The following is an 11,097-nucleotide window of genomic DNA, read 5'->3' on the forward strand; positions in this document are numbered from 1 at the left end:
TGGATTAGGCAAACTGACCTGTACCAAAAATGACCAAATGAACAGTGTTTGTTTATTTAGCCATAACTTGGGCTAGGCAGGTATGAATGAATTGAAATTTTACCAGTAGAAAGCTGAAATATACCTTAACTAAGTCATTTAGCCACCCAAAGTTGGTGACCTAAAACTGCAAGAACCAGTTTTGGTGCCCAGAAATTCTGGGTAAGTCCAATCCGGCAGCCATGTTCAAATGGCTATAACTTGAGCTACAAAACTCCAAATGGAGTGATTCAAAAAGGGAAATAAAGTTAAGACAATAAGGAACAATTTCTATGAAGAAACCTTAGCCAAATTCTAACAGTAATATGACCAATAGAATAGTACAAGACAAGACACCAAAACTGAAAATTTGCAATTTTTTTCTAAAAGACTTAAAATTTGATAAAACAACCAAAACCAACAAATTAGGTAACTAAAATGTGGTATGTGGGTGAAATTGGAATTCCCATACCTATTAAGCATTAGAAAGTCAACAAATTAACTTGAATAGTATCGTGAATAGTAATCCCAAAATACAAATATTATAGAATATTAAGTTTAACATATTAAAGCTAGGTAAAAGTGAATTTAAATTTATTTTTGGATTTATGATAAGTTATGATACTGAAACACTGTGAAACTGTGTGTTTCAGTAGAAAAGAATACTGGGAAAGAACCTGAGGGATCGAGTCAAGGCCAAGAGGCGACTCGTATAAGGTTTTTGCACAACATATAATTTCTGTAAATTTTCTTCTGCACATTGTTTTGAATGAAATGAAATATTGAATTGTGACATCATTGTATTAAAATATTTATTATGCTTTTGTTTCAAATTATTGAAAGTTTATTTGTATATATTTGAAATGGCATTAAATATTTAGTAAATGTTAAGATAGTTTTGAAACCACAGTGTCATGACCACATATTTGAATACTTCACTAGCATGACTAGTGGGAGAAATTAGTTTTGAATTTTGATTCCTTCTCTGGTTGAAGTGTTGAGGTGTGTGCCAGTAGAAGAAGAAAAAGAATGGGTTCCCATATATTTAAGCTAGCTAGCCTTGTGTTGTGACTTCTCATAAGCCTCTGGCTATTGAGATTAATATGTTTCGAATGACATGATATAACTGTGAGTTTTTATGAAAATTGTTTTGAGACTTTTGAAATGAAATTGTTTGAATTAAAATCTTTTAAATCATGTTTTGTATTTATATCTCATGTTCAGCTTGATTTTTGAATAAGTATGATTTAAATTCTGCATAAAGATTATTTTAGTATATTGTGCACCACTGAGTCCTAGTGCTCAACGATGGCTGTATTGCTGTCGCAAATATAGAGACTAGAGGAGCAGTGAGCTGCTGAGGATTGTGGAGCGACCTACCCTGTAGTTTTATCGGGTATATTTTATGCCTTGATTGTAAAAATTATTTTGATCTATGTAATGTATGTAAATGTATGGACATGTAAAATTGGTTATGAGCAGTTGTATAAAGTTGTATAAAGCTTGTATTAAATTTTAGTTTGGATTTTTCCTAATGTAAATTTTTGTAATGATGTATATAAATTGTTTTATCTTTAATGAAATACGAATGAAATTGATTAATAGTATTTTGATGATCGTTGAATTTTATAAATTGAGAAATGATGTTGAAATTGGTTGGGATGGTTGTGGAATTGATGAAGTTGTTGAGATAATTCTTTGGAAGTGCTTTTTACAGATATTTGAAGAACTATTTTCTCAAAATACAGACGGTACTCTACCGAAATTTTTATAAAATTTGTGAAAAAATAAAATGGGACAAAAATCTAAACTAGTTTTTAAACTCTAAATAAATGTTTTAATACTTATTAGAAAATGCTTACCACTTATAAAAGTAAGAAAATTGTTTTAAAATCCCTTGTAGGGTACTTAATGAGTTATCGGTAGGTGAAGTTCGGTAGTTTATTAGGTATTCTACGGGATCATATCGTGCCTTACAGAGGGGTAAGGTGTGACACTCTAACTCCAAAGGTAAATGACAAGCTTTCCCATAAACCTATCTAAAAGAGGTAGTGCCAATAGGAGTTTTAAAAGCTGTTCTATAGGCCCAGAGAGCATCATCTAACTTTAATGACCAATCTTTCCTTGAACTGTTCATTGTTTTCTCAAGAATCCTTTTCAGCTTTCTATTTGAAATCTCCACTTGACTACTAGTTTGTGGATGGTAGGGCGTTGCAACCTTATGCTTAACTCCATATTTTTGTAATAATCTCTCAAATTGATGGTTGCAAAAATGAGAACCTCAATCACTTATAATAGCATGTGGAGCTCAAAATCTTGTAAAAAATGAACTTCTGAGGGAATTTAACCACAACTCTAACATTATTAGTTGGAGATGGGATAGCTTCAACCCATTTGCTCTCATAATCTACTCCAACCAAGATGTACTTATGTCTAAAGGATGATGGAAAGGGTCCCATAAAGTCAATGCCCCACACATCAAATAGTTCCACTTCCAATATGTTTTTGAGGGGCATCTCATCTCTTTTTGAGATATTTCCTATCCTTTGAAACCTATCACATGCATTTACAAACTTTCTTACATCTCTAAACATATGTGGCCAAAAGAATCCTGCTTGAAGAACTTTTTCTGTAGTCTTTGTAACACTCATATGACCCCCATAAGGTGAAGAATGACAATCTCTAATGACATTCCCTATCTCCTTATCAGCTAAACATCTCCTAATCAGCCTATCTCCACACCTTTTAAACAAAAATGGCTCTTCCCAATCATAATCCCTTACATCAAAAAGAAAATTCTTCTTTTGTTGCCATGTCAAATTAGGTGGAAGGATTCCACACACCAAATAGTTCACAAAATTTATATACCAAGGGATCTTTGCACTAATGGTTGCTAATAACTGCTTATTAGGAAAATAATTATCTATTGAAAGCTCTTTTCCCAAATTATCTCTTTGTTCTTGCCTCAATCTGGATAAATGATCTGCTACTACATTTTCTACTCCTTTCTTGTCCTTAATTTCCAAATCAAACTCTTGAAGGAGTAATGCCCATCTTATCAACCTAGGTTTAGCCTCTTTTTTTTGAAGGAGATACTTGATAGCTGCATGATCTATGTACACTATTACCTTAGACCCCACAAGATAGAACCTGAATTTATCTATGGCAAATACCACTGCCAAAATCTCTTTCTCTGTAGTAGAATAATTTATTTGAGCATCATCTAAGGTCCTGCTTGCATAATAGATTGCATACACCTTCTTATTTTTCCTTTGTCCTAAAATAGCCCTAATGGCATAGTCACTAGCATCACACATTAACTCAAAAGGTAATGACCAATCAGGTGGCTGCATAATAAGAGCAAATATCAAAGCCTCTTTTATCCTACAAAAAGCATTCATACAATCAGTATCAAAATGAAATTCCACATCTTTACTCAATAAATTAGTAAGAGGTTTAGAAATCTTAGAAAAATCCTTGATGAATCTCTTGTAAAATCAAGCATGCCCCAAGAAACTCCTCACTCCTTTCATAGATGTTAGGGGTGGCATTTTCTTAATAATTTCTACCTTTGCTTTATCCACCTCAATACCCTTGTTTGACGCAAGGTGTCCCAAAACAATTCCTTCTTGTATCATAAAATGGCACTTTTCGCAATTCAAAACAAAATTAAACTCTTCACATCTCTGCAAAACTTTAGACAAGTTAGATAAGCACTCATCAAAAGATTTACTGTAACACCCTCCCGGAAGCAACTCCGTACATTCTCTATTCGGTGATCGGTGTCGGTCCCATGACTAGAACGTCCTAAAAATATTTAAACTAAATTCAGGAACCATAATTAACTCAAATATTAATAAGAAAAATTTAGGAAAAATTTTAGAAATAAAATACAACCAAGTCAAATGAGCCGGTGCCCAAGCGATGGGTAACCAGAGAGAAGTTGCGGTTCTCGCAACTAGGAGCCCTAGGCCCGAAGAAAAATTCATAAAATAATTTTTGGGACTCCAGAAAAGGGTCATTGAGGTTCCTATGGCATTAGAATGCCAAGAAAATATTTAGAAAAAATTTTCAATCGGTACAGACAATTTTGACCCGTTAAGCCAAACGGAGGGCATTTTGGTCATTTCGCCTTCATAGGTGATTTTTGGCCGACTTGTCCAGTTAAGTAAATAATTATTATGACTCAAAATATGAATAAATATTGCTAAAAATTAAATTGAAATGTGGTAGAAAAGAAAAGAAAAGAAAAATAGTGGAAATTAAGGATAATGACATCACATGATGTCATTTACTTTCTCCCAACCAATCACCATTCAACAAGGTTTCTTAAATCACTTAAAAGAGACAAAGAAGACCAAAAAAATTCTGCTCTTCTTCTTCTTCTTCAGCCAAAACATGAACCTCTCCTCCATAACCCTCCATGAAAACTTTCTTCAATTACTTCCATTTTCCCATGAATTTCCACTACTAAACCCTAGACACCTTTCATTAAAACTTGTCCATACAACTTGGGGAAGTGTTTGGCAGCCTAGAAAAGGAAAGAAAGTGAAGTTTGAGCTTGGAAAAATCTGCCCTACAAGAGGTTAGTGCCTATTATGCATACATCTTTCTCTTTCCATGATTAGAGACCTAAAATAAGCAAGAATTTGTGAATTAAATGAATGGAATTTATGTGTATGTATACAATGAATTTTGGCAGCCCTAGGGAGGAACAAGATTAAGTGTTTTTAATGGACTTAGAGTGGACTAAAGATGATGTTTAAGGTATATATATATATGTATGATGAATTGGTGTGCTAACTAATGTAATTGGTGTAATCCTTGAAAATGAGCTAGGGTTTGGGAGTGAAACTTGGATTTAGCCTATGAAATTGTGAAAGAACATTTTAATGGTCAATTAGTGACCATTTGAGGCAAGTTCACCATAATTTGAAGAGATTTAGAGTGATGCAAACTAAATTGGTGGGCTGCCTAATGAGTGCAGCAGGGTGGCTGTGATTCTAGCCCACTTGGACTGCCATATCTTTGGCTGTATTGGTCCAATTGGTGTTTGGACAATTGGACATAAAACTAGACTTATAATGGCACATTTTTGCTGAAGAAACCATGCCCAAAAGACGAAAGCAAGAGGACCAAAAGTTGGCCCCAATCCGGGTACCCTGCAAGTCAATTCTGCAGAATGACCAAATGAACAGTAACTGTTCATTTGGCCATAACTCACTGTAGAAATGGTCAATTAACCTGAAATTTTTACAGCAACAAGTTAAGACCTAGAAAAACAACTTTTATGAAGAAACCTACCCCAAATTATGGCTAGAACCTAACCCAAATGGTAGTCACAGTCACTGTTCATGTTACTATAGATTTGGTAATTCTGCAGTTTTGGCAATCTGGCCAGCTGTGGTTTTTGGACCATATCTGAGCTACAAAACTCCAAATGGAGTGATTCAAAAAAGGAAATTCAACTAGACAAAATAAGGAACAACTTTCATGTTTACCATTTCCTCAAATTCCCCTTGCAACAGAGCTTAATGGAACAGTAAAGTTAGGCTTCAAAAATTGAAAATTCTGCCCTCTTGGTTTTAAGCATAGAAATGGTAATGGCAATCAATTCCAACAAGTTTTAAATACAAAATGTGGTATGTTTGGGGTGTTAAAACCAATACACCTATTTTCTATCCAAAAGTCAACATTTTTGTTAATCAATGAGGTGAATAGTGACACCAAAACTTGAAATTCAAAATTTGAAATTAGAAATGCATCTAGGGGACTTTAAATTGCAATTGGCAATTAATACTAGCAAATGTAAAACTTAAAATGTGGGATCTTGGTGTAATTAGAATTAACATATCCCTTAAGTATAAAAAAGTCAACATTTTGGTTGACTAGTAAGGTGAATAGTAATCAAAATGAGTAACAAACTAAGATGAAGACCTAGAACCAATTCTAAGCTTAAATGCTTAAAATTGTATGACAAATGTGGACTATGTATCTTAGTCAAAATTGTTAAAAGGAAATTAAGACCATAAATTTGAAATCCATGAAATATTCATGGATTACTTGAAACATGAAAAATAAGTCACCTAATTGATGTGAATAGATAGTTAGGGCTTATATGCCCATCACAAATGGAATTCATAAAATATTAATAACTCAACTTGAAATATAAAATTGTGACTACATAAGTAGATTCTTAAATGTATAAATGAGAAAGGAAAATGTTTTGAATACAATGGTACATGTGAACCATTGTTTAGAATTGTGATAAATAAGAATAACATAATGAATGAATAAATGAACTATATTAATGTATGAATGAGACATTAGTTCTCATTATTATAGAAAGGAGAAGTATTTTGAGTACAATGGTATAAAAGGATAATTGATGTGAATTGTGATCATAAAAATGATCAAATGAATGTATGAATTATAATTGAAATTTATCATGAAATAATGAATTCATAAACACAATATATTAATATTTAATGATATTATGTGCCCTTGTATTGCCTAGACACGTGTGTCAGATTGGATAGATTGGCATGCCAATAGGGTATTGTTTTAGCAGTACTGCGAAAGGCTTTATGCTCGTATTTAAGGCTTTATGCCCGTATTCATGGCTTTATGCCCATATTCATGGCTTTATGCCAACATTCATTGCTTTTATGCCCAATTATGTGTTATCATGGCTTTTTAGCCATACTGACTGCATACGTGGTTGACGTTCTGCGTCCCATGGTATGACGCCCGAGGCACGCGGTGTCTGTGCCAACGACACTATCCAGTTTAGTCAGCCTGTCATAGGTTACTTGGGCAGTGTAATTTATTGAAATAAATTAAGACTATTAGTAATTAAAAATATTAGAAATGAAATAAATGAGTTAATACGACTTCAAAAGAATTAGTTACAATTATGAAATGATCCAAACCACATAAAAATTGTTAAGTAAAATGATAAAAGAGTTGCAAAAATAGGTATAACTTAACTAAATATTTTAAATGTACCTTCCATTGCCATATAAATATAAACTGAGTATTTTTATTTATTCTGTATGTTGTACATTATCACTGTGAATTTCAGAATTAAACGCTTCCAAAGCGAAACAAATGAGAAAAAAAGATAATTAATATTAGACACATTGTATTAAATTAAATTGATTCTTAAATATTCAAATTATGCTTCGTTCTTTCTTTATTTGTATATTTTATTTTCTTGTTCTATTATTGCACCACTAAGCAGCAATGCTTAGCGCGATGGATTTGTTTCTCGCAGTACTTTGACTAAGATTTTTGGAGTCCAGATCTGCAGTGTATGCAAGTATTCAAGGTTGTCACCTCCTCAGCAATGCATGTAGATAAGGCCCATATAGATCATATTTTGTATTTAAGTATAAAATGCTAGACATTGTATTGTAATGTAGATTATGAGCAGGTAATTAATAGAAATGTAATGTAATTTAATAAATTAGCTTTTTCATATGTACTTAATTTATATATCATGTAATTTATGAAATTATGTAAATTAAAGAAATTTGAAAATTTTACTTATGTGATTTGAACATGAATGAGATGTGAATTATGAGATATTTATGAAAATAATTGATGAGATTTTGTTTGTAAAATATTATTGGAACTTTCAAACAGGTAAATAGTAAAATACGTCAACTGGTAATAAAATAGGGGAAACTCCGCTGGTTTCTCCGTCAAGAATAATTCATATTAAAAAATAACGAGATCAAAATATGAAAGGAATAAAGTAAGATAAGATAGGGTGCTCCGGCACCGAATGTAGCACACTTTGCTCGGCTACACTGTAGTAGGGTGAGGGGTGTTACATTTACCATACACAGAAAATCATCCATAAACACTTCCATAATATCCTCAATGAAATCAGAAAAGATGGACATCATACATCTCTGAAATGTGGCTGGGGCATTACATAATCCAAATGGCATCCTTCGATATGCAAAGGTATCATAGGGATATGTGAAGGTAGTTTTATCCTGACCATCTGGGTGAATAGGGATCTGAAAGAAGCGGGATCTGAAAAAACCTTGAATAGCCATTCAAATAGCAAAAATAAGAATGATGAGCTAATCTCTCAAGCATCTAATCTATAAATGGTAATGGAAAATGGTCATTTCTAGTTGCATTGTTCAACTTCTTATAGTCTATACATATTCTCCATCCAGTTACAGTCCTAGTAGGTATTAGTTCATCATTTTCATTTTTCACTACTGTGATGCCCCCTTTTTTGGGTACAACATGAACTGGGCTTACCCAATTGCTATCAGAAATAGGGTAAATGATAGGCATCAAATAATTTTAAGATCTCCTTTTTCACAACCTCTTTCATATTTGGATTCAATCTTCTTTATGACTCTCTAGAGGCCTTGTGATCATTTTCCAACAAAATTCTATGCATGCACACAGAAGGATGTATTCCTTTAATATCATCAATGGTATAACCAATTATCCTTCTATGCTCTCTAAGAACTCTTAATAATTTTTCAACTTCACAATAATTCAGTTTAGCACTAAGAATCACAAGATATGTAGAATTTTGACCAAGAAAAGCATACTTGAGATTTGTTGGAAGAGGTTTTAACTCTACCTTCGGTGCTTCACTTCTTTCAAGCATTGGTAGTGAAATTGTGTCTTGCTTTAAATCTCCAATCTTCTTAACACTAGCCATAGGCAAAGGTGAATTTGTTTCCAAAATTTGAGCATATTCCGCAGCTTCTTCAATCTCATCCCCCTTTTTGATGTTGTGAACCAAACAAGCTTCTAAGGGATCTTCAGGATGTTGTTTTTTAAACACTTCTCCGACCACTTCATCTACCACATCAATTATCAAACATGAATTTGAATCATCTTTCTTTTTCATTGCTTGAAACAGATTAAATTCAACTTTTTCTTCCCCAACTTCTAATGTAAGCCTTCCATTCTTTACATCAATCATAGCTCCAACAGTAGCAAGGAAAGGTCTACTAAGGATAATAGGAATGTGTACATCCTCCTCCATCTCCAATACTACAAAGTCCATCGGTATGAAAAATTTTCCAACTTTTAGAGGAACATTCTCAATCACCTCAATTGGAAATTTAATAGACCTATCTGCTAATTATAGTGAAATGGTGGTAGGCTTCATTTCTCCAATCTTCATTTTCTCATAGATAGACAATGGCATTAGACTAACATTGGCTCCAAGATCACATAAAGCCTTATCTATACTGATATCTCCAATGTGACATGGTATGGAAAAACCACCAGGATCCTTCAGTTTGGGTGGAAGCTTATTTTGCAAGATAGCACTGCTTTCTTCTGTAAGAGCTACGGTATCAAATTCTTCCAGCTTCTTCTTATTAGACAAAATCTCCTTCAAAAATTTAGCGTATGAAGGTATTTGTGCTAAGGCATCAGTGAAAGGAATAGTCACATGCAAAGACTTTAATACCTCCAAAAACTTCTCAAATTATTTATCCAACTTTGCTTTTTGGAATCTTTGTGGGAAAGGTAAAGGTGACATGTAGGCTTTAGGTGCTACATATTTAGGTTCTTCCTTTTCACTCTCTCTCTCTTTACTTCCCTTTTCTTCTACTGAACTCTCTTTTTCAACTTTAACTCTAACCTCAACTTCAACTTTTTCATCTCCTTCTCTGTTTTTCTCTTCTTCAACTTTCTCTTCTTCAACTTTCTCTTCAATCTTTTTATCTCCACTCTCCAATATTTTTCCACTTCTCAATGTAATAGCCGTTGCAATGCTCCCTTGAATTTTCTGGTTGGCTAGGAAGCTTCCCAAATGCTTTGTTGTTTGAAGAGCTAGCTTGTTGAGCTATTTGGTTCTCCAATATCTTGTTGTGTATTACCATTTGATCCACTTTAGATGCTAATTGAAAAATCATTTCTTGTTGATATTGATGGCTTACTGGTATACTCTCAATCATGGCTTCCAATCTAGCTGTCTTATCTAGTTGTGCTTGTTATGGTGGAGGTTGTTGTGGTTGTAGTGGAGCAGGTGCATTTTGAGGTTTAGGAATTCCAGGAGGAGGACCTCTATTCTGCTGAAAATTCTGATGTTGTTGATACCTAGGAGGCTGTTGACAATTCTGGTGTTGTCCTTGTCTACCCCCCTAGAGAAATTGGGGTCGTTTCTCCATGCTGGATCATAAGTTGCAGAAAATGGGTTACCGCCTGGTCTTTGATTGTAGTTCCCCACTTAATCCACTTACTCACTTGAAAAGTCTTGACTAAGTGCAGAAAAATCACTGCACCAGATTGACATTTGCAGAACAACATCTACTAAATTACTTAAACCTCCAATCAAGAATCTATTTTCATGCTTAGCTTTTCAATCTTCCTTGTCAAAGCATCAAACTTAGCATTAATCATATTCATGGCATCAAGCTCAAACATACCAGCTGGTTTCTTGATCTCATTCCTCTCACAACTCCATTGGTAGTTGTTATAAGCAATTTTATCTAGAGCAGAAAAAGCTTCATCTTCAGATTTCTCTATAAGATCACCTCCAGAAGATGCATCAATTGTACTTCTAATAGCTGGTGAAACTCCATTGTAAAAGTGTTGAACAAGCATCCACTTAGGAATCCCTTGATGTGGACATATCCTTTGCAAATCCTTATACCTCTCTTATGCTTCATACAAGCTCTCATCATCTCTAAGTTTGAAAGAAGTTATCTCATTTCTTAGCTTAGCTGTCTTGTTTGGTGGAAAATATTGAGCTAAAAATGCTTGAGAAAGTTCATCCCATGTTGTGATAAAACCTAGTGGCAAAGAATGTAACCACTCTCTAGCTCAGTCCTTCAAAGAGAAAGGGAATAATCTGAGTCGAATTGCATCATCAGAAACTCCATTTATCTTCAACATATCACTAATCTCAAGAAAGTGTGCTAGATGCACATGTGGACTTTCACTTGGACTTCCCCCAAATTGTGATTGTTGTACCATCTGACACAGTGCAGGCTTCAGTTCAAAATTATTAGCTTCTACTCTTGGTCTTATGATACTTGGTATAAAATCCCCAATGTTAGGATAGGCATGATCCTTCACAGAATG

General features: G+C 33.9%; 1 non-coding gene across 1 annotated transcript; it reads left to right on the plus strand.

The window, feature by feature from the left end:
• Positions 1-10,627: 10,627 nt before the first annotated feature.
• Positions 10,628-10,734, plus strand: LOC131175067 (small nucleolar RNA R71). Its single transcript, XR_009145227.1, has one exon. It is a non-coding gene; the product is annotated as a small nucleolar RNA R71 (small nucleolar RNA).
• The last annotated feature ends 363 nt before the right edge of the window (positions 10,735-11,097 follow it).

The sequence above is a fragment of the Hevea brasiliensis genome, chromosome 16 (genome assembly GCF_030052815.1).
Source record: "Hevea brasiliensis isolate MT/VB/25A 57/8 chromosome 16, ASM3005281v1, whole genome shotgun sequence".
Lineage (NCBI taxonomy): Eukaryota > Viridiplantae > Streptophyta > Magnoliopsida > Malpighiales > Euphorbiaceae > Hevea > Hevea brasiliensis.